The sequence below is a fragment of the Macaca nemestrina genome, chromosome 5, assembly GCF_043159975.1.
Source record: "Macaca nemestrina isolate mMacNem1 chromosome 5, mMacNem.hap1, whole genome shotgun sequence".
NCBI lineage: Eukaryota > Metazoa > Chordata > Mammalia > Primates > Cercopithecidae > Macaca > Macaca nemestrina.
Genome location: NC_092129.1, coordinates 129,605,534 through 129,630,665, shown reverse-complemented (window position 1 = coordinate 129,630,665; position 25,132 = coordinate 129,605,534). Strand labels below are relative to the sequence as shown.

Sequence of the window (25,132 nt, the reverse complement as noted above, 5' to 3'; positions counted from 1 at the left end):
AAAATTCCACCAGGACAGGGCTATCTAAAGACACATTTCGGTAGTGTGTTAAATTATACAAAAGAAGACACCGTGTGGTTTAAAAACAAATTTTACACAGCCTTACATTTCATTTTTTTTCTTTAAAGGGAGTGAGTTGTGTACAGGCAGGCTAAATGCTTTACAGACAAGAAAAAAAAGCTAGAACCAACTTATTAATGATCATTGTCTTCTTCATTTTCATCTCTTCATCTCCCTCTCCTCACCCTCTTCATTTTCCTCAGCTTCCTCCTCTTTTTCTTGCTTTTTTTCAGCCTTGACAAGTCCCTTTTTTGCTGCATCAGGCTTTCCTTTAGCTCAATATGCAGCAAGAGCCTTTGTGCATTTTTCCTTCAGCTTTGCAGCCTTCTTTTCCTAAGGCTGCTTGTCACCTGCAGCGGTGTCATTCCACATCTCTCCTGGTTTCTTCGCAGCGTCACCAATGGACAGGCCAGGATGTTTTGGGCAACGCTCAGAACAGAACAGAAAAAAGGCTGAAGGAGGCCTCTTGGGTGCCTCGGGATCCTTGAACTTCTTTCTTGTCTCCCCTTTAGAAGGGATATAGGTTTTCATTTCTCTTTCATTACGGGCCTTGTCCGCCTTTGCTGTATCTTCAAATTTTCCTTTCTCTTTAGCAGACATGGTCTTCCACCTCTCTGGGCACTTCTTAGAAAACTCTGAGAAGTTGACTGAAGCATCCGGATGCTGCTTCTTATGCTCCCCCTGACAAGTTTGCACAAAAAATGCGTATGATGACATTTTGCCTCTTGGCTTCTTAGGATCTCCTTTGCTCACGTTGAGTAATTTTTCCTTGGTGAGGCAGAGTCGCCCAGTTTCTGTCTGGCTCTCACTTGTCCTGGTGTTGTCTCTATCGAGAGGATGATAATTTAAAAGTTTTAAATAAGCATATCTTATCCTTCAGTTCTCTAAAGCAGGTTTTATACGAAATCTGAATCTGACTGAGAATGTTACTGTTCATTCTTTTCAAAGTTCCAAGTAGTGAAGCCACAAAAGGAATTTCTCATTTTCTTGGTATGGCTTATGCAAATAAAAACTGGTGGCTAAGACCTAAAGAACACAGTTTTAATATCTGAAATGCTGATGACTTCAGGCAGAAGCACAGATGGGTAGGGAGAGGGAGGCAAACAGAGAGATTTCTCTCCCATGATCACGTTGTCCCAAAAAGGGTCCTTGTGTACAGTTTATAAGGTCACATATTGACACAATGATTGTTAAGACCTTGATAAAAAGAGTCGGAGGAAGCCAGTGTGAAATATTCAATGACATATCAGTGGTGAGGCCTTGAGGCATATAAAGAAGGTCATCAAAGTTTGCCATCTCTTTTATCTGCTCTTGCCCACCTCTGCCTAGATGTTACAAATGAAGGAAATATTTGTTGAGAATATATTCATCTGAATGCACTACGTGAATAACGAGAATGTTGCAATAATGTATGACGGTATATGTTGGCTCTTTCAATATTAAGGACCTTGTATTGTCCTTTACTAAGCTTAAGGCTTGTCCAAACAAGATTAAATAAATACATACAAACAGCCTCCTCCCTCCTCCAGTAAACCCAAATAAATCTGATCAGCCTGAAATGATTTCTACAATAGCTCCCACGGCTATCAGGATTTAGTCTCATCTCCTGGCAAAGCCAACCCAGCCCCGCATGAACCCCCCACCCTCTGCCTCCATCCTTCTCACTCCCTTACTCCCCGCTGACCCCACCACCCCACCCCCCATGTTAACTGTGAGGTCCTTGACGTGCACGCTCCCTCCTCACAACTCCAAGCCTTTCTTTCTCCTGTTCCCTTTACCTCCATGTCTGTCTACTCTCACCTGTCCTTCCACATTTAATTCTGACATCACCTCCTCCTGGAGGCTTTCCTGCACTGTCTGCTTGCTCACACCAAGACTGGTGCCTCGCCAGTGTGTGCCCATGCATGCTGTCCAGGCCTCCACCACAGGGTTCTACTGAATGGAAACCCTTTGTCTTTTCCTGTTTACTGTTTCTTATTGTTGTTATTGTTGTTGAGACAGAGTCTCGCTCTGTTGCCCAGGCTGGAGTGCAGAGGTACGATCTCAGCTCACTGTAGCCTCCACCTCCCTGGTTCAAGCCATTCTCCTGCCTCAGCCTCCCAAGTAACTGGGGTTACAGGCATGTGCCACCACACCCTGGCTAATTTTTGTATTTTCAGTAGAGATAGGGTTTCACCATGTTGGTTAGGCCGGTCTTGAACTCCTGACCTCAGGTGATTCGCCTACCTTGGCCTCCCAAAGTACTGGGATTATGGGCGTGAGTGACTGCACCCAGATTCCTGTTTACTGTTTCTTTTCTCATAATACAAAACCTGTCAGATACCTAGTGTTGAATGTACATTTGATGAATGAATGGTTTAATCAGAGTTTGTTTCTAATTTTGTTTCCAGCCCACATTAGCTTATTCAACTGTGTGCAAAAGTGGATGAGGACAAATAATTGTTAAATTGTTTGCTTGACTAAAAATGTTTTACTGATAGTGACCTGAAAATTAGTGGGAGAAGTAATGATGGTTACTGAACAGACTGCCAACTTGGATTCTGATTTTCTGCTGTGAATCATTTCTTTAAACTTTGAAAGCTTTTAAAATTATTTTTCTGGGTATAACAATAATGTGGCTAACTAAAAATAATGAAGATCATGTTTATTGTAGATGTGTGCTAAACATCCTTGTTTTGTTGCAACTGCTACAATTGCAACCCCCACATCACTTCCTTTCCCCACTCTGCCTGCTCCTAGCATACATGCGGGCATGTGCGCATGCACACACACACACACACACACACACATCCCTAGACTAAACCTTACCAGATTTAGTCTTTTAATAGAGTCCTATAAGATATATTTCACCACATTTCCAAAGTTATAATGGATCTTGGAAGGGAAAGCTATGGAAAACAGTGATAGAGACACACTTATCACACAACGATACAGCTCCCTTTTGATCTCTTCAAACAAACCAAGAAACAAAGAGCGAAAATCATCTAAGAATTCAAAACTGCTGAACTACTCCCATTGCACTGAGTCATGTGGATCTGTGTCAAGTACACAATCAGTTCTGCAAGTCAGCTGATAGACAGAAAAGAGTTACTTCAGAAAGATCATCTCAGGGAGCTTATTATACTGCCTTTGAAGTAGTGAGTCCAGTGAACTTGAACTGGATACTTGAAGTCTCTGATTTCTGCTATCACTGGAAAGGAATTACTTTTTTTTTTTTTTTTGAGACAGAGTCTCACTTTGTTGCTCAGGCTGGAGTGCAATGGCGCAATCTCGGCTCACTGCAACCTCTGCCTCCCGGGTTCAAGTGATTCTCCTGCCTCAGCCTCCTGAGTAGCTGGGATTGCAGGCGCGCACCACCACGCCCAGCTAATTTTTTTTTTTTTTTTTTTTTTGTATTTTTAGTAGAGATGGGGTATCACCATATTGGTCAGGCTGGTCCCGAACTCCTGACCTCATGGTCCGCCTGCCTTGGCCTCCCAAAGTCCTGGGATTACAGGCATGAGCCACCACGCCCGACCAGGAATTACTCTTGACAATTTTCTATATAATTTATTGGAGAATGACAAAAGTGGTTGAAAATATTATTAGCTGGAATCTTGGCCTGTTTTGGTAAACAACAGATAAAAAGTTTTAAGGGCGGAACTTGAAAGTCTAATTACACAACATTAAAAATAAAAGTCTCCATGTCAAACATAATTAGTAGATTTCAGATGAACATGAGGAACTATTAGATCACTTACCTAAAGCAGTTTTGTGTCTCAGAAAAATGACATTATAGATCTGGCATAGAATTTAGCATAGAAACTCTTCCTATAAGGTATGATGAGAGAGAATCAAAGCAAGAGTCTTAAGACTCAGTCTTAGTTCCAGCTTGGCCTTTTTGATCCTGGCCAAGTCACTTCAATATGAACTTGGTTTTCTACATCTACAAAATAAAAGGGTTGGGCTACTATAGCTGTTGTACTACTACTACGACTGATCTATTTGTGCTGGGTTATTCTATATCCAGATAAAGGAGGCCAAGTGTTTCTGGTGTAACCAACCACCATTTAAACAAATAGCATCCTGCATCCCCTCCATAGGGGAGGAGGCTGCACACATCTCCTGCTGCCCTCCACCCTGAGAATGCGGATGAATTCTAATCAGCAGCCACCACCTGACTGATTTGCCCACAGCCTGCTCTGCGTCCGTTGGCTGGGAGGCTTCTGGAGGCAGCTGGGTCATGTCACCCTGACTCACTCTGGTGATGTGAAAGAACAGTCACATGTGTGAGCAGGTGCAGAACACATCCTCAGGAGGGAGAATGGGGTGAAGGAACAGTGGTTTAGGGAGTGACTCATTCAGGTGATTCGTTCTATGTGTAAAGCGCAAGGCCCTCCAACTGGCCCCGACCTACCTGCTCCGACTCTTTCTTCTGCTTTCCTGACACCTTCTCTGGGCCTCTATTGCCTTTCTCGCTAGTGCAGCTGACTTCTTGATGGTTTATATAGAAGATAATGTACCTAAGTCGTTCATCACCCCAACCCTTGTGCATAGGTTTTCCTTGTTGCCAGAACCTGGATTTTGTTCAAGGGTGTCCCCAGCCCTATGTGATCAAGTGAAGAACTCCCAAACTTCATCCCCAAAGAAAAACTGATCATTAGGCTTCCATTGGTAATTGGAAGCCAATCACTGCACTCCCATTGATAATTGGTCTAAACCAATAACTGCGCTCCCATTGGTAATCGGTCTAAGCAAAGCCAATCACTGCATTCCCACTGGCAATCAGTGGAAGCCAATCACAGTGTTCCCATTGATAATTGGTCTAAACCAATCACTGTGCTCCCATTGGTAATTGGTCTAAGCCAATCACTGAGCCCCCATTGGTAATCAGTTGAAGTCAATCACTGCACTCCCATTGGTAATCCATCTAAGCCAATCACTGCATGCCCACTGGTCATCGGCCTAAACCAATCACTGTGCTCCCATTGGTAGCCAGTCTAAGCCAATCACTGGGCTCCCACTGGTAGTTGGTCTAAGCCAATCACTGCACTCCCATTGGTAATTGGTCTAAGCCAATCAATGCACTCCTTCTCCCAGCCTACTTACCAGTGATTGTCTTAGGTATGGCCATACACTGCAATTCTGGCCAGAGGGAGTAAGTCAGTTAAGAGGTTTCTGGGAAGATTCACACTGTCCTGTCTGTATGAGATGCTTGGAATGATGCTAACATCTTTTGAAAAAGAGAATGCTCAGCTGACAGGCTGAGTGAGCAGAGAAATGAAGAGTATCATCTGGGGCCTGAGTGAGATCACTGGGCTGCTTTGTTAATCTACCCTGGATGCTCTTCTTCTTGAATTCTTGTTATGTGAAATTCAATTTTTTTTGTTTTCTTACCATTTGAGTCAGAAGCCCAAAGTATCTTGCTCTTTCTCATGCTGGTACACTGGAGAGGCAATAAGGAAACCCCAAATGGGGTTAGTGGAGGAATCAGTTCCTCCACTTAGAAGCCATTACTGAGGAACAAATTACTTCAAAGTTTAGTGGCTTAAAATAACAATAAGCATGTATTGTCTTTCAGTTCCTGTAAGCTGCAAATTTTGGAGCAGCCTGAATGGGAAGTCTGGCTTAGAGTGTCTCCTCTCATGAGATTGCAGATGGGTGTGGGCCAGGGCTGCCATAATCTGAAGGTTCAACTGGGGCTGGTGGGTGTGCTTCCAAGGAGGCTCACTCACTTGGCTGGCCAATGGGGGCTTGCTGTGGTGGGAGGCCTCAGTTCCTCTCCATATGGGCTTCACCACATGGTACTTGAGTGTCCTCTGTTTTAAAATATAGGTTTTATTAATATTTAGGTATGGCAAAGCCATTGGATCAGGAATGACTGCTAATAAAAAGATAGTTTGTTATGCTCACAGATCTCAAGAGGAAGGGGTGTGTCACACCATGGGGCCACATGGGGAAGTACCAAGGTCAGTCAGGAGGCAGAGGGAGCAGAGTGAAAACAGGGGCACAAACTGTTTGTTTGTTTGTTTGTTTGTTTTTTGAGACAGAGCCTTGCTCTGTCACCAGGCTGGAGTGCAGTGGTGAGATCTTGGCCCACTGCAACCTCTGTCTCCCGGGTTCAAGCGATTCTCCTGCCTCAGCTTCCCGAGTAGCTGGGACTACAGATGTGTGCTACCACGCCCAGCTAATATTTTTCTATTTTTAGTAGAGATAGGGTTTCGCTGTGTTAGCCAGGATGGTCTCATTCTCCTGACCTCGTGATCCGCCCGCCCTGGCCTCCCAAAGTGCTGGGATTACAGGTGTGAGCCACCGCGCCCGGCCAGGGGCACAAACTATTATGGTGGTTTCTGTGGGAAGGAATGAGCAAGGGAGGGTGATCGGGCTTTGGATTGAATAGTTTGAATCATTTCAGCAGGCTCTGGGCCATACAGGCTATCCCTAGTTGTCTAGTTCCTACTCCTGGGGTGATTAGGGCAGGTGGATAGTGGCCTGGAGGGTGAGAGCCCCAAGGAGGTGGCAGTTTGTGGGCTCTGGATTGATTGGTTTACATTTGTAAAGCACCTTCATGGTTGTTTGCTATTTCTAAAAACTGGCTAGTCCTGGGAGGGGCATAAAAATACAAAAATAAAAGACATGGTAAATACATTCTCACAGCATGGTGCTGGCTTTGCCCAGAGTAAGCAATCCAAGAGAGCAAGGCAGATGCTGCAATGTCCTTTATGGTCTCGATTCAGAAGTCACATACCATCCCTGCTGAACTCCACACAGACCAGTCCCAATTAAACACGGGAGGAGACTATGCAAAGACATAAATACCTAAGAGGTGAGGATCACTGGGGGCCATCTTGGAGGCTGGGTACTACACATCTGGCAAGTTCCTTGACCTCCAAGTGTCAGTGTCTTCACTTAAACAAGATGGCGATAATATCATGTTACTCTGACTTCTAAGTTGAAAGCAAACAGAAAATGACTCTGGCTTGCTTAGGCAAAAGAGGAATTTATTGAATCCCTTTTGGACAATTCACACAATAGAAGGGAAGGCTATAGAACCAGGCTTAGCAGAACCTAAGGGAGCTCGGGGAGCAGAGAAAGTCTTGCAGGGCAAAGCCTCAGGATTGGTCTGGTTGAGAAACTGGTGTTGACATCAACTGCACCGGCCACCGGATATTGTGGCCAGAGCTGAAAGCTCAGCACCACTGCTGTTGAGCAGCTCTCAATCGCCTCTGTGCCCTGAAGCTTCCACAGTGTGGGGAGAGTGGGGAAAGGAGGACCAGGTCCCTTCTGCTTCTGGCATTACAGCAGACGTCTGCTACAAATACTGGCTTCATGGGACTCACCAAAAATATATGAGCACCTTCCTTGGAAAATCGAGAGTGCTCAGTAACGGTTGGTCGCTTAATAGAAGGGAGAAAGCAGATACCTTGGGATGGAATAGAGTGAGTTTGGAGATCTCAAGTTGAGAGTGAGAATGAAGCATGCTCATAACATTTCCAGTCACACTGAGCATTTCTAATCGCGCTCTTACCTCGTCTTCACTCATATGCACTTTTGCAGATTCTTAAATTGCTGAGATTTGTACAAATCCTATCTATATACTCTAATTGCCCTGTGAACCAAGTTGGAGGCAAGGGAACAGTATATTATTAAGAAAAGGAAAGTGAAAGCCTCCTATGAAAATTACAATACTGGCTGGGCACAGTGGCTCATGCTTGTAATTCCAGCACTTTGGGAGGCCAAGGTGGGCAGATCACTTCAGGTCAGGAGTTCAAGACTCCCGCCTGGGCAACATAGTGAAACCCTGTCTCTATTAAAAATACAAAAATTAGCCAGGCATGGTGGCACATGCCTGTAATCCCAGCTACTCAGGAGACTGAGGCAGGAGAATTGCTTGAGTCCAGGTGGCAAAGGTTGCAGTGAGCTGAGATCACGCCACTGCACTCCAGCCTGGGCGGCAGACTGAGACTCCATCTTAAAGCAAAGCAAAGCGAAGTGAAGCAAAAAGAAAATTGTAACACTAGCCTCTTGGTACCTTGACATGAACCACAATTAACCACACTCTTTAAGTGGTGGTAGCTTCCATTTCTGTCACTGTTACCTTTATAGTACTTCTTTGTTTTTATTTTTTATTTTATTTATTTATTTATTTTTTGAGACAGAGTTGCTCCTTCTGCTCACTGCAACCTCTGCCTCCAGGGTTCAAGCGATTCTCCTGCCTCAGCCTCCTGAGTAGCTGGGACTACAGGCCCGCACCACCACACCCAGCTAATTTTTGTATTTTTAGTACAGACATGGTTTCACCATATTGGTCAGGCTGGTCTTGAACTCCTGACCTCGTAATCCACCTGCCTCGGCCTCCCAAAGTGCTGGGATTACAGGTGTGAGCCACCATGCCCGGTCCCTTTATAGTATTTCTATCTCAGTTTGAATTGCCAAGGCAAAGCCTGACACCTTTTCTCACAGAGCCTGTTCTCTGTTGTTAGGTGTGGGCATGAGTCTTGCTGTTCAAACTCAACTATTTCATTCAAAGTGTTTTTCCTTGCTTGGGTTTACAAATTCATTGAGGTTGAATGTGTAACTAAGTTCTAAAATGTTAGTTCTAAAGTAAGTTCTAAAATGTTAGTATATAAGGAGCACCGGGAGGGTTTGCCAAAACACAAGTTGCTCGGCCCCACCCCTGGAGTCTCAGGTTCGGCAGATCTAGGGTGAGGTCTGAGGATGTGCATTTCTAATATGTTCCCAGGTGGTGCTGGGGCTGGTGGTCTGGGGGTCACACTGAGAACCACTGACTTGAGTGACTTGATGCTGTTGCTGGCCTGCTTTGTAAACTTGTTAGCCCCTACCCAGTAATTGCCTTTCTTTCTTTTCTTTTCTTTTTCTTTTTTTTGAGACAGAGTTTCACTCTTGTTGCCCAGGCTGGAGTGCAATGGTGCTATCTTGGCTCACTGCCACTTCCGCCTCCTGGGTTCAGGTGATTCGCCTACCTCAGCCTCCAAAGTAGCTGGGATTACAGGCATGCGCCACCACACCTGGCTAATTTTTTTTTGTATTTTTAGTAGAGACAGAGTTTCACCATGTTGGCCAGGTTGGTCTCGAACTCCTGACCTCAAGTGATCCACCCGCCTCAGCCACTGTGCCCAGCCAGTAATTACCATTCATAAAGAAAGCCAAGACGACACCTACAGAGCAAAATTATGTGATACTCAGGAATAAACATTGAAACATTGTTTTGATTAGGAAAATGGCTGCTTGGAACAGAAACTTAGCTATAAGAGCTTAAGCAAGTAACAGTTTGTTTTTCTCACATTCCCAAGAAGACTAGAAGCTGTCCTAGGGTGGTGAAATGACTTCACCTCATCAGGGCTCTGGGGCTCTGGGATGCACTCACCTGCTTGACTCCCAAAGGGTCACCTCGCGTCCTCAGGCCAGAGCCACCTACAGTGCTAAACCAGCCACACAGCAAGTGAAAGGGACAGAGAAAAGACACGAAACCACTTCTATACTAGCATTTCTTGCCTCCTGCTAATGGATGTTATGTGAAAAGGAAAAACTCTGAATTAGGACTTCTTTGCTACAGACTTCTGAGAAGTTTTATTAAGCTTATGTATGTGATGACATTCCAAGGCAGGAATAAGCATGCTGCATTTTCCAAGCTTATTTGACCACAGAAGCTTTTTAAAAAGTTTTCTGGAGCACCTCCCGGAACTACATTCCATGAAAATTTTTGCCAGAAAACCTTGATATATACAGTGTCAACTATCAGTGTGTTTTTAAAGACTCCTTATGAGAAAAAAAATCCAAGTATGTTCTTCTTACATCAATGAGATAGTTCTACTTTTTTAAGGGGAAGGAAATGAAAATAGGAACAGTGTGTGAGTCAGGGCGGGGGGCGTGGTGCCAGCCTGCCACCTGAGAACCATGCAACCTTGACGGGCCTGGTGGCCTCCCTAGAGTTAGCAGCATCCCTGGACTCCTCCCATCTGATGCAATAGCACCCTTCCCCAGGATGTGACAACAAAAAGTGTCTCCAGGCCTTGTCAAATGTCCCCGGGGGGAGGAGACAAAAATCACCCCAGTTGGGAACCACTGATGTAGACTGAAAGAATAGGCAAGGGTCATAACACACCAAACATGGGGAGCCTGCAAGCCTGGAGAGAGTCTTTGAGGCTGCAAGGACACAAACACCGAGGGAACCTTGTAAGGGGCCTTTTGCTGGAGCTGATGGCCTGGCTGGGAGCCACTGGCCTGGCTGGGAGCCACCAAGAGCATCCAGCTGGTTTGCATACTCTTCTGTAACTTGGCCGGGGCAGGCTCCCGGTCAGAAGAGCTCAAGTCTAATTTGTTCAGGGCTTGCACTCCGGTTGTTTTCCATTTGTTATGCAAGCACAGGTTTCAAAAGGCAATTCACCTGGGCAGGTGATATGCTTGCTTGCAATATAAACAGCTTGGAACCTATTATCTTACATGGTTGTTTCACTTTATCTAGCTTCACTGTCTGTCCTCCTCACCCCTGATTTGTAGAGGAGGGAGGAAACGAGGATGGTGGAGAGACTTGGATGCAAGTACTGCCACCTCCAGCCTTTATGAGAATTAGAAAAGGTGCATCTCCGGCTGGATGAATTAGGAAAGAATGTCCCCTCAGGGAGGATCAGGAGTGGGGCTAGGCTAGGAGAGTGGATGGCACCTTATCTCCAACCCTAGCTGAGAGCGCAGAGCTGCATGTCAGCGCCTCCATAGTGAATGCCTGCAGAGTTCCTACGGGAGCAAGCCTCTACCATGCACACTACCTACATCTTACATAGCCCGCGAGGCAGAGGCTTACTCATGTAAACCTTGGGGGCAGACATGACACATGGAGCCCCTGAGCTCTGAGGACTAAACTTTCTTACCAGCAGGATTAGAATTTTAGTATGACACATGGTGAGAAACAAAGGCAATGGATTCTGTAGGAATGAGTGTAAGGTGGTTTAAGAATATTCTAAAGGAGAAAAAAGCAAAATGGACAGCTAGGAGAGGCTGTGCAAGTTTGCTTCTGTGCATCTGGCCTGATGAGCCTATTCATTCATAAATTTAGGACCTAGGTGATCAACAAGAGCACTGCATTTTTGCAAGTGAGGGCAGACCTCTAAAATTCCTCCTAAGGTTCAAACACTAATGGCCCAAGGCTGTTAAATGCATCTAGTTCGGGGGATGTGTTCTATAAAGTAAATCATGAACTGCTGCGTAAACTCCTATGCACTGGTTGTTGTAGAAAAATCTTCCTTTGGTGACCTTGGAAGACTAGACATGTTAGCCCTCTTTCTGCATGGGCAAGGAAGGTATCATGCAGCCAAAGGACAAAGATTCTAAGTCAAGAAAATGCCCATTAAGTGCAGATGTGTCCACATGTTATAGATGGAGACCTTGAACCATAGGGTCAGATTAACCCTAACATTGCAGAGTTGCAGAGGGTGAAGTGTGAATGGAGACCTACACAACAACTGTCTGATTTTGTTTCTTTTGAGACAGGCTCTTGCTGTGTCACCCAGGCTGGAGTGCAGTGGCGCAATCACGCCTCGACCTCCTGGGTTCCAACAATCCTCTCACCTCAGCCTCCCAAAATGCTGAGATTACAGGCATTAGCCACCATGCCCAGCAAATGTCTAATATTTAAATAAACTTTCTTCCATCTTTGTACTTTGGCAAATATACGTTCATAGCAAGAAAACGGGGGGAAAGTGAAATTTATGGTTTTTATTTGACTGAAAGTTGGCAAAAACTAGAAGAAATAATTGAACTTCATTATTACACGACTGTGGGTGTTCTGTTAATGGGCTGACATGTGTGAATGTATAATAAAGACATATACAATTCATGCATTATATATTTATCCATAAAATTAATGTTTCTTGCTTTCATTTCAGGAAAATTATAATTATATTGTTATAATCAGTATTTTCACATAATTTGTGTTCTATTGACAGTAATACCTAATTAGATTACCTTTCTTGAATCTTAGTTTTTCTTTTCATTTTTTCAAATTTCCATTTAGAGAAACTGCTCTGCAGAGGCAGTAGCAATTGCAATTGTCATTAAAATTCTTAAAGCAACCCTTCAATGTGGAAATGAATCATGAATTTTATGTCAATCATTATAATTGGGTTGCATATGGTATATTGCCATTATCACAGGGACTATCACAAAATAGTTTAATTTCATCCCATAAATTGCTATCATTTATATAATGATTTTCAAGATTTCTTATAATAATATCTTAAAAGTCTATACCCGTATATTTTTGTGAAGGTTTGCTATGGTGTTTCAGGCTTACATGTGCAGACCTACATATGCACACCTTTAAGACTAACGTGAAGGCCAGGTGCGGTGGCTCATGCCTGCAATCCCAGCACTTTGGGAGGCTGAGGCAGGTGGATCACGAGGTCAAGGTTTCAAGACCAGCCTGGCCAACATAGTATTTTCTCTACTAAAAAATAAGTTTGTTTTCTTAAGACTTAAAATATGTTCTCTGAGCTCATTAAACTGAACATTGTATTTTCTCTACCAAAAATACAAAAATTAGCCGGGCATGGTGGCACGCGCCTGTAGTCCCAGCTACTCAGGACCCTGAGGCTGGAGAATCACTTGAACCTGGGAGGTGGAGGTTGTAGTGAGCCAAGATCCTGCCATTGCGCTCCGGCCTGGGTGACAGAGTGAGACTCCATCTCAAAACAACAACAACAACAAAAACCACCTAACATGAACTGTTGTGAATATTGTGCTAATTCATGAGTAACTCCAGAATCTTAAATTGGAACATGAAAGGAAACAAGACTCTTGCATTCAGGCTGAGAGGAAGATTTTGGAGAGTTAATTGTCTTTCCTCTTACCAAGGAGCTTCTGTTACCCCAACTCTCCTCACTCCCCAAGGCAGTGTCCGTGTCTGATGCTAGCAGAAGTACAACCTACAAACCATCACAGCTCTGGATGTTGTTACCTTTTGTTTGGAGAACACAGGGCAGAAGATTTAGAGGTCCCCTGGGACCTAAATGATGTTAGTCATGAGTGGTGTTCAGGGTTACAAGTTGCACTGAGCCAGTGGTGAATGTGAAGTGATCGAGGACCTTCTAAAGTGAGGGCCCAGGACCACTTTACCCTAGTCCTTGAAGGCCAATGCTGCACCCCTTGCTAAATAACCATACGAATATTACTGCAGTGGGTTGAATGGTGTCTCCCATTAGAATGTCCACGTTCGAATCCATGGAACTTATAAATACAATCTTTTTTGGAAAAAGAGGCTTTGCAAATGTGTTAACTTAGGAATCTTGAGATAAGCTCATGCTGGATTATCTGTGTGGGCCCTACATTCAATAACAAGTGCTTTCATAAAAGACAGAGGGGAGACGGAGAAGAGGAGAAGGCCACATGATTACAGGGGCAGAGACTGGAGTGACTCAGCCACAGGCCGAGAATGAGAGTCAAGTTATAGCCTTCAGAGGGAATAGGCCCTGCTTATAGCTTGATGTTGGATTTCTGGCCTCTGGGACTGTGAAATAATAGTGTCTGTTGTTTTAAGCACCAAGTGTGTGGCAATTTGTTACTGCAGCTACAGGCAACTAACGCTGAAGATAACAATGACTAATAACCATGAGCATTTACCATGTCATTTGACAGTGACTAATAACCATGTGTCAGGCCCTCTGCAAGCCCCTTTTACAAGCATTATCTCATTTGAATCTCACAACAGCCTCATAAGATTGGCATGATTATTCACCCCAATTTCCAGATGAGGAAACTGAGGTTCAGGGGCAAGCAGTTTGCCTGAGGTCACATGGCTAGCAAGTGACTGAGCTGGGATCTGAACCTAGATCTGTCTGACGGTAAGACCTACTTGAAGCACACGCGGAAGCCTCGCTGCCTGGTCACATATGGAGCTGTTATAGACAAGCCCTATTCTTGGTGGTTCCGGGTTGATAGTTCTGTGTTCTTTGGCCCCCTACTTAAAGGGTGGTCCAAATCTTTTAGCACTTGCCCCCTCAACCCTCAGCTCTGTACCACCCCTCAGAAGTGATACATAAATTATAATCAACAATTTATCTAACTCAGAAGACCAAGGGAAAACTTTCCTTGCTATAAAGAAACATTTTAGCCATGCTTAGTCACATACATTTCTTTGCAGCTATTTCGCCTCTGGGTCATTCGGGTTTATTTGCACATGTTGCCAAATGAATCAGAAATCTTGGGAAATGGTCTTTGGAGAAGGACAGCGATCAGAATGATTTTTTGTTAGTTTCTTCTCCCAGGAGAAACTTTTAGTCAGAAATAAGTTTGTTTTCTTAGGACTTAAAATATGTTCTCTGAGCTTATTAAACTATCAGAACATGAAGTCTAGACTCTGGTAATAGTATGAGTTAGAAAGGGTTTCTTTCCTTGTCTATCTTTGTCCAGTCTACTGGGGACTAGAAGAGATTGTTCCCTATCTACTGGCCAGCCCAAAGACTGTGTGTGTGTGTGTGTGTGTGTGTGTGTGTGTGTGTGTGTGTGTGTGGCAGCAGTGGGGGGGGGCGGGGTCTGGATGAGGTGGTTACGTTTATTTTGTTACCTTTTATTTTCTTTCAAACAAAATCTACACCCCATTTTACAGATGGAAACATTGAGTGTTTTGGTGACTCTAAAGGATTTTCTCCATGGTGACTCAACTATGCAGACTTATTACAAATGCTGCGCTTGTCCTCTCAAGAAATCATTCCATTTAGTGAAAACGAGAGCTGTTATACAATGAGTTTTGAGGCTAATTTTAAAGCAAGTCATGTGTCCCTCCCATTGCTCTGACCCAAATATGAGACAGGGATTCAAAGTTGCACACAAAGAAAACCCAAATCAATCAGGAAGCTCTATATGAACAATTTAGTGGGTTACGGGAATGCAAGCTTCATTTTTCAGCCACTGCAATGCTTCATCACTTGACATTTATTTAGTGTTCCTGTTAGTGCCTGGGAGACTGCTGGGAAGGAACCTTGAGTCCCAAGGTGGAACCTGGGACTGACCTTGGGTCACTTGTTCTTTCTGCACCTGGGTTTCCAGAGCAGTAAAGAGATGCTATTCTAACCTGTCTTGCAAAGATGCCTTTGTCGGGTGCTAACCAACCACTGCTAATAGAGGTTTGAAGCCATGGTCAGGAGCATTCTCTTGAAGGCCAACGGTGAAGGGAAAGGATAGAGACAGGGTTGCAGATAATCCTTAATGCAGCCAGGGCTGAAGAGGGTTGGTGCAGACCTAAGGTGCCAGCTTAGACAAAACAAAAGTTCATCCCTAATTTCATTTGTCTGAACCCTTTCTTTTAATTTTATGCAATCACTGGGCCCTGGGGAGCTTTCTTCCTCTCTTATTTCTTCAAACCAAAACCCGTTCCCAGGAAATAATCTGATAAATTCATTTGCATCACGGAGAATGGACAAACTGTTATCTTCTGCAAGCCCTCACATGGAAAGTCTTAAAGCAAAAGTAGTGTGTCAGTGTGTAATTCCAGGCAACAGAGAAGATGGGGAAGAGAGGTGAAACCTGTGCTGGGGCAGGGAGTGTCGAGGGTGGTCAGGAAAGTTAGGGTCCCAGCAGGACAGGCATTGCCAGAAAGGCAGGCAGAAGTCATTAGCAAGGTATCCAGTGCCTGATGAAGCAGACCATGAAGCTGAGGAGATGAAGAGCAGAACACCTTGAACAAAAGCTCATCTGGGAAGCTATTTGCTTTTTCCCTCAAGCAAAAGATTCAAGAAAAGCAAATGTGTGTATAAAACTCATTCATTCATTCATTCATTCATATAAAATTGTATTTGCTATGTTCCAGGTATCAAAGGGATAGCCAGGAAAAAGATAAAATCTCTGTCTGCATGGAACTTTCTCTCAGGCTAGTAGGTGAAGCTAACAACAAACAAATAATTTCAGGTGGTTGTAAGTGTTTTGAAAAAAAGTAAAACAGGGAAAGGAGATGAGAGGGTGATGGAGCTGGATGAGGGGGTTAGGAAAGGGTTCTTATGCATGGCTGCCTGAGTTAGCAAATAAAAATACAGGACACCGGGTAAATTTGAGTTTTACATAGATGACAAATGCTTTTCCTTTTTCTTATTTCAATGGGTTTTGGGGAACAGGTGGTGGTGGGTTACATGGGTAAGTTCTTTAGTGGTGATTTCTGAGATTTTGGTTTACCTATCATCCAAGCAGTGTACACTGTACCCAATCTGTAGTCTTTTATTCCTCACCCCGTCCCACCCTTCCTACAGGGTCCCCAAAGTCCATTGTATCATCATTATGCCTTTACATCCTCACAGATTAGTTCCCACTTATAAGTGATAACATACGATGTTTGGTTTCCCATTCCTGAGGTACTTCACTTAGACTGATGGTCTCCAATTCCATCCAGGTTGCTGTGAATGACATTATTCCATTCCTTTTTATTGCTGAATAGTATTCCATGGTGTATGTGTATATACATATAATGTTTTCCTTTTTTTTTTCTTTTTTTTTTTTTTTTTTTTTTTTTTGAGACGGAGTCTCACTCTGTTGCCCAGGCTGGAGTAAGTAGAGTGGCGCCATCTCGGCTCACTGCAACCTCTGCCTCCCAGGCTCAAGCCATTCTTCTGCCTCAGCCTCCTAAGTAGCTGGGATTATAGGCAAACACCACTGGGACCAGCTAATTTTTGTATTTTTAGTAGAGATGGGGTTTCATCATGTTGACCAGGCTGGTCTTGAACTCCTGACCTCAAGTGATCCACCTGCCTTGGCCTCCCAAAGTGCTAGGATTACAGGGTTGAGCCACTGCATCCGGCCCCCTATATACCACATTTTCTTTACCCACTCATTGATTGATGGGCATTTGGTCTGGTTCCATATTTTTGCAATTGTGAATTGTGCTACTACAAACATGCATGTACAAGTGTCTTTTTTGTATAATGACTTCTTTTCCTCTGGGATACCTAGTAGTGGGATTGCTAGATCAAATGGTAGTTCTACTTTTGGTTCTTTAAGGAATCTTCACACTGTTTTCCATAGTGGTTGTATTAGTTTACATTCTCACCAACAGTGTAAAAGTGTCCCTTTATACCACATCCATGCCAACGTCTATTATTTTTTGATTTTTTGATTATGGCCATTCTTGTAGGAGTAAGGTGGTATTCCATTGTGGTTTTGATTTGTATTTCCCTGATAATTAGTGATGTTGAGCATATCTTCATATGTTTGTTGGCCATGACAAATTTTTTTTAGTATCAATATGTCCCATGCAATATTTGGGACATACATATGCAAAAATATTACTCATTTATCTGAAATTCAAATTTAACTAGATGTCTTGAATTTTATCACATAACTCTCTCTACTCCCATGAGGCCCCCATGAATGAGGTGAGGTTGCATCCCAGGAGGTAACAGTAAGCGCAAAGTTTTCCAGGCAGAAATGATCCTAGTTTGCTTAGGAAGAAACCCTGTGGGGCTGAAATAGAGAGAATAGGGACGGGGAAAGGTGGGGGTTTAGGGGTGGTAAAGATGACCCAGTGGAGGTGGCCAGGGGCCAGATCTTGTGGGGCTCCAGGCAAGTGTGAAGAGTTTGCATTTTATTCTGATCTTTGGAGTTTTAAAGAAAACTCTCAGTATTCATTTCCATGAATTCATTTCCATGAATGCGAAGTATTCATTTCCATGAATATTCCAATATAGTATTGTATTTCCCAAAGCAATCTCCACTGACCTTAAGAACAGACTTTATGATGGGAGAGAGTAGGTGCCTCTGCCCTGGGAGTAAGAGAGTGATATCCCCTCTAACTCCACCTGACCTCCCTTTTCTCCCTCCACCCCGTTCACATTTTCTTCATTTTTCCTAACGCCATTTCACAAAACCTTAATAAAGGAGCTTAAAATGTTACTGGGAGAAAAGACTTAGGGGCTCGAATTCTTACTAGAAGGTAAATTACTACTAGACTGCATATAGTATAGATTAGGTGAAGATGAAAAAATAATGAAAAAGGGAAATCTGACAGTGCTGGTCAAGTGCTGGCAGCTTGGCTAGTTTGCCTAGCTGTGACCCTGAGATTGAGAGTGTTTGCTGAGTAGAGATGAAATCCAACTCTCCCATTCTCTGTGGTGAGATGGCTAAGAAGTTCTCATGGAAGGGGAATTCACTGGGAACCAGGCTGGATGGGAACTGATACTGCCAGATGGCAGAGTAGTCAAAACAGTTAGCTATAAAGCCCACACTGTTTTGGAAAAGGCTGAACTTGCATCCCTGCCGCAGACCTCAGTGGGCTCCCATCTAATAATGTTTCCTGCCTCCTCTGCCTTTTGCCTCAGTTGATCGTGGATGACTCACTGCTCATCTCTGGCAGCTCGCTCCTTGCAGGGATTTATCTTTCTGAACCAGCCTCCTTTCTGGCCTTCTATTAAAAAATACTCTATGTTGAAAGAAGAGTCTTGACTGTATATTTGCGAGAGAGTTTCTCTACCTTACTTTTCATGCAAGGTGGGATTTTTTATACCTAATAATACTGTTTTTGTTGTTGTTGTTGTTTTTTTGAGACAGGGTCTCACTCTGTAGTCCAGGCTGGAAGTACAGTAGTGGATCTTGGCTCACTACAACTTCTGCCTCCCAGGCTCAGGTGATCCTCTCACCTCAGCCTCCCAAGTACCTGGGACCACAGGCACGTGCTATCACGTGCTAATTTTTGTGTTTTTTTGTAGAGACAGGGTTTCGCCATGTTGCCCAGGCTGGTCTTAAATTCCTGACCTCAAGTAATCCACCTACTTCGGCCTCCCAAAGTGCTGGGATTAAAGGCATGAGCCACTGTGCCCAGCCCTAATAATAATCTTGTTAGCTAAACAGAAGAGTGACCATGCTCTCCATCTTACAGATAGGGAAAGGGACGGAGGGAACTGACTTGCCTCAGGTTTCAAGAGTAGTAAGTGGCGGAGCATAAATTTGGACCTCTTATTTGTCTTTTCTAACACACTAGGGGTTGTCAATTTCTTTGAAAAATATTTAATAACTTGAGCAAGATTGCACGGCTTCATGCCTCCCTCTAAAATCAAAAAGTTCTTTTTCTGTAGAAACCAAGAGCAGTATCTACGGTGGAAAGAGCTTTGCTCTCATTTTTTAAAAAAGTGTTTATTTCAAATAGATTGAATCACTAGGTGATGGGCTAACTGATTCTTTCAAAAAAATTTAATGACCTCCCCATTATACAAACAATTAATGTTTATCGCAGTAACTTTTAAAAAGTTAGAAAGCCACAAAGGGAAAAATTAAAATCACGTATAATTCTCCCACTCACATAAAATTGCTATTGACATTTTGATATGGATTCTTCCTATCTTTTTCATACACATGTAAATGTAGTTGAACAAATTGGAATAAATGTGCTATAAAATGGTTGATAATTTTCTTTTTTTATTTAATGATATTTCCATGACCATTTTCTCACATTGTTAAATTGTTTCCAAAATATGTTTGATCAGAGCATACTGTCTAACCTATGAATGACACATCTACTGCACATAACCTATTGGTACTTTGAGATTATTACCCATTTTTTTATTATTATAAATAACACTACAGGCTGGGTACGGTGGCTCACACCTGTCATCCCAGCACTTTGGGAGGCTGAGGTGGGCAGATCACTTGAGGTCGGGAGTTTGAGACTGGCCTGGCCAACATGGTGAAACCCCACTTCTATCAAAAATACAAAAATTAGCCACGCATGGTGGCACACGCCTGTAATTCCAGCTACTCGGGAGGCTGAGGCAGGAGAATCACTTGAACCTGGGAGACGGAAGTTGCAGTGAGTTGAGATTGTACTACTGCACTCCAGCCGGGCCACAGAGCAAGACTCCATCTCAAAACAAAAAGCAAACAAACAAAACAAAACAAAGAAAAACACAACCAAAGAACGACCCTGCAATGACCATCCTTGGTCTTATAAAAACTTAGTGTTGTTTCCACTCAGTGATTTGTCTAGATCTTGCTTGGAGAAAAATAAAAAAATGGGTAACAAACAGAGAAAGTTAATACACATTAGTTTGATTTTTGTCTGTTGGAGAAGGGAAAAGAGCGAGGCCACTGATTTTAAGTGTCTCCTCTGTAAAGGCCATTTCCTCCCCCGTACTCTTAGTTCTATTTCTGCTAACTTGGCTCTTGCACTATCATCCCTGTAGCCTCTACAGTTTGCCCCAGCTTTCCATCCTGCCACTGCCTTCAGCTGCAATTCTTTGTTTTTGCCCTACTGATCACCTTGGAACCTATGTCCTGGGTCTCACCAGCTGCTGATGGATGTTTTCTGTCTCTGCTCAGTGCCTGAAAACTTATTTCTCAGGGCAGCCAATGAAGGATCCTTAACACAATATCTGGAGTCATGCCCATAAAGCTCTTTGGCAAATCATTGCCCTGTTTTACCTGTGGGCACATCCCCACAACCCCGGCTATCACTGACCTCGGGGGGAGGGTAATAAGCTTAGGGATTATTCCCAATATTGTGACTTACGGATTTCTTTCATTTCCTCACTGGACTGAGCTTATTAGGAGCTGTTTGTTAGTTCTAATAACAACTAGAAAAACTGTAGTGATCATTAGTCCCAAGCTATAATTTGAAGAACAGTTAGTAGAGGTCATAAAATCAAATAAAGTTACACTGAGTGCCTTTAAAAAAAAATCTCATTTGTTGCAGGGTTCTAAACATAGTTTCCAGTGCCATCCTTCACCTTCACCATTATTTTTGTCTTCAGTTCTAAATGTGAAAGGTACAGAGCAGCAGAATTTATACATTAACTTCATAAGAGAACAGAAAGCTCATTAATTCTTAACATTGGTGGGATTTGATGTTCACCATCATATGCTCTGTTCCAAAATATGTCCGGGTCCTCTTTTCTGAGATGATTAAGATGTCCTATTGACAACCTCAGGGATATTAAAAACACAGTACCCTTCACATGTGAGATAAGGTTATAGCTCCCACAAGGGAGGGTTTGGGCAACATCAACATTAATCATCTCATGTTCATTCATTCATTCACAAATTCATTTATTCCAATATTTGAGACTCTCCTATGTGGCAGGCAAAAGAAAAAGCCCTTGATTTCAAGGCAGACAACTAAATGTAGATACAACACAATGAAAATATTACAGAGAAAAATAAAGCCAAGTCAAAGAGAGTTATATGTGGGGAGAGATGTGGGGGGTGATATTTTAGATCTGGTAGTTGGGGAGGCCTCTCTGGGGAGGTGGCATTTAAGTGCAGGGACAAGCCATGCAAATAAATATCTGGGGATGAGGACAAAGGCCTTGAGATGGAAGTGGCTCCTCTAGAGAAACAGGCAAGAGATGAGGGCAGCTGAATGTGGTGAGCAAGGAAGAGGACGCGAGACGTGAGAGGGGTCAGGGCCAGCTCCAGGAGCCTGTAGGCCATGGAGAGACATAGGCTTTTATTCTCTGCAAAGCAACTGCCTAGAGGTGGCCCTGAGACACAGGCAAGCTAGTGACCTCAAAGGGGCCTTGGTCCTGCTCCATCCCAAGAGCTGATTCACTAGACTTTTGCGATCTCTGACCCCAGCAGCTACAACCTTGGATTCCCAGGAAACTGGAAGCATTTAGTTAGGGATTCTGGGGAGAACCTGTGGGTCCTGTGGTAAGGTCCCTGTGGCTGCCAGACCCACCCTCCTGGAGGTTTTATGATTCAGATGAACTGCTCTGGCACTCTGGGTCCACTAGAACCTGATGGGATTTTTAACAGAAACATATTTTATTCCCACTGTGCCACGGGCAGGCTTTTATGGCCTCATGTGACCATTAACTGTTGCGTGGGGATCATAATTCTTTCTAAGAGACCCCCCTGGAGACCATATGATCTGTATCTATTTTCTTGAATCCTAGAACCATGCTGAGGTTGAGGAGGTTAGGTAACTTGACAAGGGGACATGGTTATTGAGTGATGGCAGGATTTCAACTCTGATCTAATTGGCTGGTGATATGGTTTGGCTCTGTGTTCCCACCAGAATCTCATCTTGAATTGTAATCCCTATAGTCCCCCACGTGTTGAGTGTGGGACCTGGTGGGAGGTGACTGGATCATGGGGTCAGTTTCCTCCATGCTGTTCTCATGATAGTGAATAATTTCTCATGAGATCTGATGGTTTCATAAGAGTCCCTTCCCCCTTCACTTCCTTCACACGCTCTCTTGTCTGCTGCCATGTAAGACATGCCTACTTCCCCTTCTGCCATGATTGTAAGTTTCCTGAGGCCTCCACAGCCATGCAGAACTGTGAGTCAATTAAACCTCTTTTGTTTATAAATTACCCAGTCTTGAGTAGTATCTTTATAGCAGTGTGAAAATGGACTGATACAGCTAGAAAGCTTGTTTTCCCTGTTATGCACCACATTAGTATTTCCCAAATATTTCCATTCATTCACCAAAACATTTATTGAGCATCTGCTACGTATTCAGTGCTGTGCTGGGCACACACCAGGGATGCAGAGACATATGAGACAATTCCTGCCCTCAAGTGTCTTGGAATCAAGTGGGTTGTCTAGAATGTACACTGTATCTTCCAGGATGAAGTGAGATTATAACACACAGCCTTACACCCCAATTTTAGACTTTCTGAATGGAGATTTGTCTTATCCTCATAAAGGAACTTTGCCAGTTGCCAGGCAGGACATGACATATTGTCTATACCTGTCATTGTCTGTGCATCTGCCATTGCCATGCATGAAAATCATCCATTGATCCATCTGTCCTTAGTTACCATTGGTATGTAGTACCATTCTGTGCATTTCACTTACATATGATCCTTGTCACTTTCAAAGAGATCACACTGTGATTCAGGACTAAACTGAAAAGTCATCAGTTGCCCATCACACAGGGACAATGCAGCTGAAGGCAGTGGAAATTGCTAAGTCTCTGAGCGCTCACAGAATTGTCAGGGCCAAGTGCAGGCCTGACTCATGCATGGCGGACTATCATTTAGGTGGAGAACAGAAGTTTCAGATAATCAAAAGTTTCCAGATAATTTTTTAGAGAGGTGAAACTTCCAGAAATATCTTATTTGGTTGAGACAATAAGAACTACCCATGTAAACACATAGGTAAAACTCCAATATCTCTTGACGTGCCTCAAAATTATCTTTACAAGTACCTAAGAGATTATTCTCACATCAGAATTCTGATTGTTGCCGTTAGCATAGTTCCCATAATTTGTAATTATTTTGTTTGTCTTTGTCTTTCAGCCAAAATGAGGTTATCTTTTCATTCGTTGTCTCTCCAGCACTGGCAAGATGCCTGGAGCTGCGTAGGCCCTGGTGAATGCTGCAGGATTGCAAGCAGGGGTTGGGGAAGGCAGCATGCTTCTGAGATTCTGTAGACCTAACCATGGCCAAAATGATTTCAAACTGTCTTTAGTGTCTGGCAGGAGCTTAATCCCAGAAGCTTCACTGTAATATTACAAAAATGCTACATAGTTGTACAAACATATGATACTATTCAGTTTTTAAATACAGAATTATGAACATGTAATATGTTATCTCAGACTTATTTTATTATCACTGTTATTTTTTTGAGATAGAGTTTCTCGCTCTGTCGCCCAGGCCAGAGTGCAGTGGCGCAATCTTGGCTCATTGCAACCTCTGCCTCCCAGGTTCAAGCGATTCTCTTGCCTCAGCCTCCCGAGTAGCTGGGATTACAGGCGCCCACCACCACACCCAGCTAAGTTTTGTATTTTTAGTAGAGGTGGGGTTTCACCATGTTGGTCAGGCTGGTCTTGAACTCCTGACCTCAGGTGATCCACCAGCCTTGGCCTCCCAAAGTGCTGGGATTACAGGTGTGAGCCACCGTGCTTGGCCAAGTTTATTAGATTTATAGATATTATTTGGTAATTACTTTTATGACTTGGCAGTTTCTTTTGCTCAATGGCATCACAGCATGATGGAAATAGTATTTGAAGGATTTTCTCTACATCTCTTTGCTAATTCACGAGCGGAACATCCTCATTAGATAATGTGCACTTTATAAATAATTTACATTCACATTGATATCACCGTAGACAGACTATTATCCTGGTTAGAAATGAAGTTGCCAGCACAATGTGAGTCCCTGTAGCTGTAATTCTGTCTAGCGGGGCGGGTCTGAGGGGCCACTTTCTGTACTGTCTCCCTGCCTAGTGAGCGCCAATGTCTGGCAACAGCTTTGGACCAGGAAAGCCCATTTGAACTCTGGTGTCACACTTACCTTGGGCAGACTCTGGATTTCAACTTTCTCATCTGCAAAATGGGGAAGAGAGCTGCCAATACCTAGATACTGGGAGGAAGGCACCTTGGTGTCTCACACTTGAGAGGCGCTCTGCATCTGACTTCTTTCTAGAACACATTCTGGAAACTGCTTTCTAGAACACCTTCTGAGCCAGTAGTGAATCCCTGGTGAGCCTGCTAGTGATTCTCAGTGATGTGGAAGGCCACTGAGAACACCATGCTATTTAATTCAGATCACGAGAAAAATGGCTGTCTCTAGAAAAGCAAACCTTCTCTGGTACAGTTATTTCATCAACCTTTCATTTTTATTTCCTTCTATCCAAATTTTGTACTTTGATCAACTCTATTCCTACCTCAACTTCTTCAGAAACTTCAAGTCCCACCACAGGTCCTGGGACAGTCTATTCTCATTTGGATCCTAGGCCAGTGTGGACACTTGGGAGGCTGTTTAATCCCTTGATCTCATTCCATAAAGAGACACATTTAAATCACCTCCCATCAATTTTTTCTCCAACTGAGGTAAATGTAAAACGAGTTGTAAAAAAATATATAACATGCTTTCTCAAATGTATTCTCCAAACACTAGGAAATAATGCAAAAGAGGCCAAATTAAAGTGTGATATAGTGAATACAGTTGCAGAGAGTCTCGCTTAATTTCACATTCACTTATTCACCTGCAGGCAGCTTTCCCGAGCAGTGCTGCAGTCCATACAGGAAGGCCTTACCGGCCGCAGTCCTAGACAGAGGTTCACTGTGTGCAGGCCTCCTTGCATTGACTGTACGCTGTGTGTAACGTCTAATCTTTAAGGCGTTTAGGAAGCATGTTCTACTTTATGTCAATGTC

General features: G+C 43.4%; 1 protein-coding gene and 1 pseudogene across 1 annotated transcript in view; both read right to left on the bottom strand.

Moving 5' to 3' along the window:
• Positions 1–86: 86 nt before the first annotated feature.
• LOC105490935 (high mobility group protein B1 pseudogene) lies at positions 87–25,102 on the bottom strand (annotated as a pseudogene).
• Positions 25,005–25,132, bottom strand: part of LOC105490845 (ELOVL fatty acid elongase 5) — an 84,990-nt gene continuing 84,862 nt past the window's right edge. Inside the window, exon 8 of the mRNA XM_071096939.1 lies at positions 25,005–25,132. The gene's annotated coding sequence lies outside the window, so the exon portion shown is untranslated.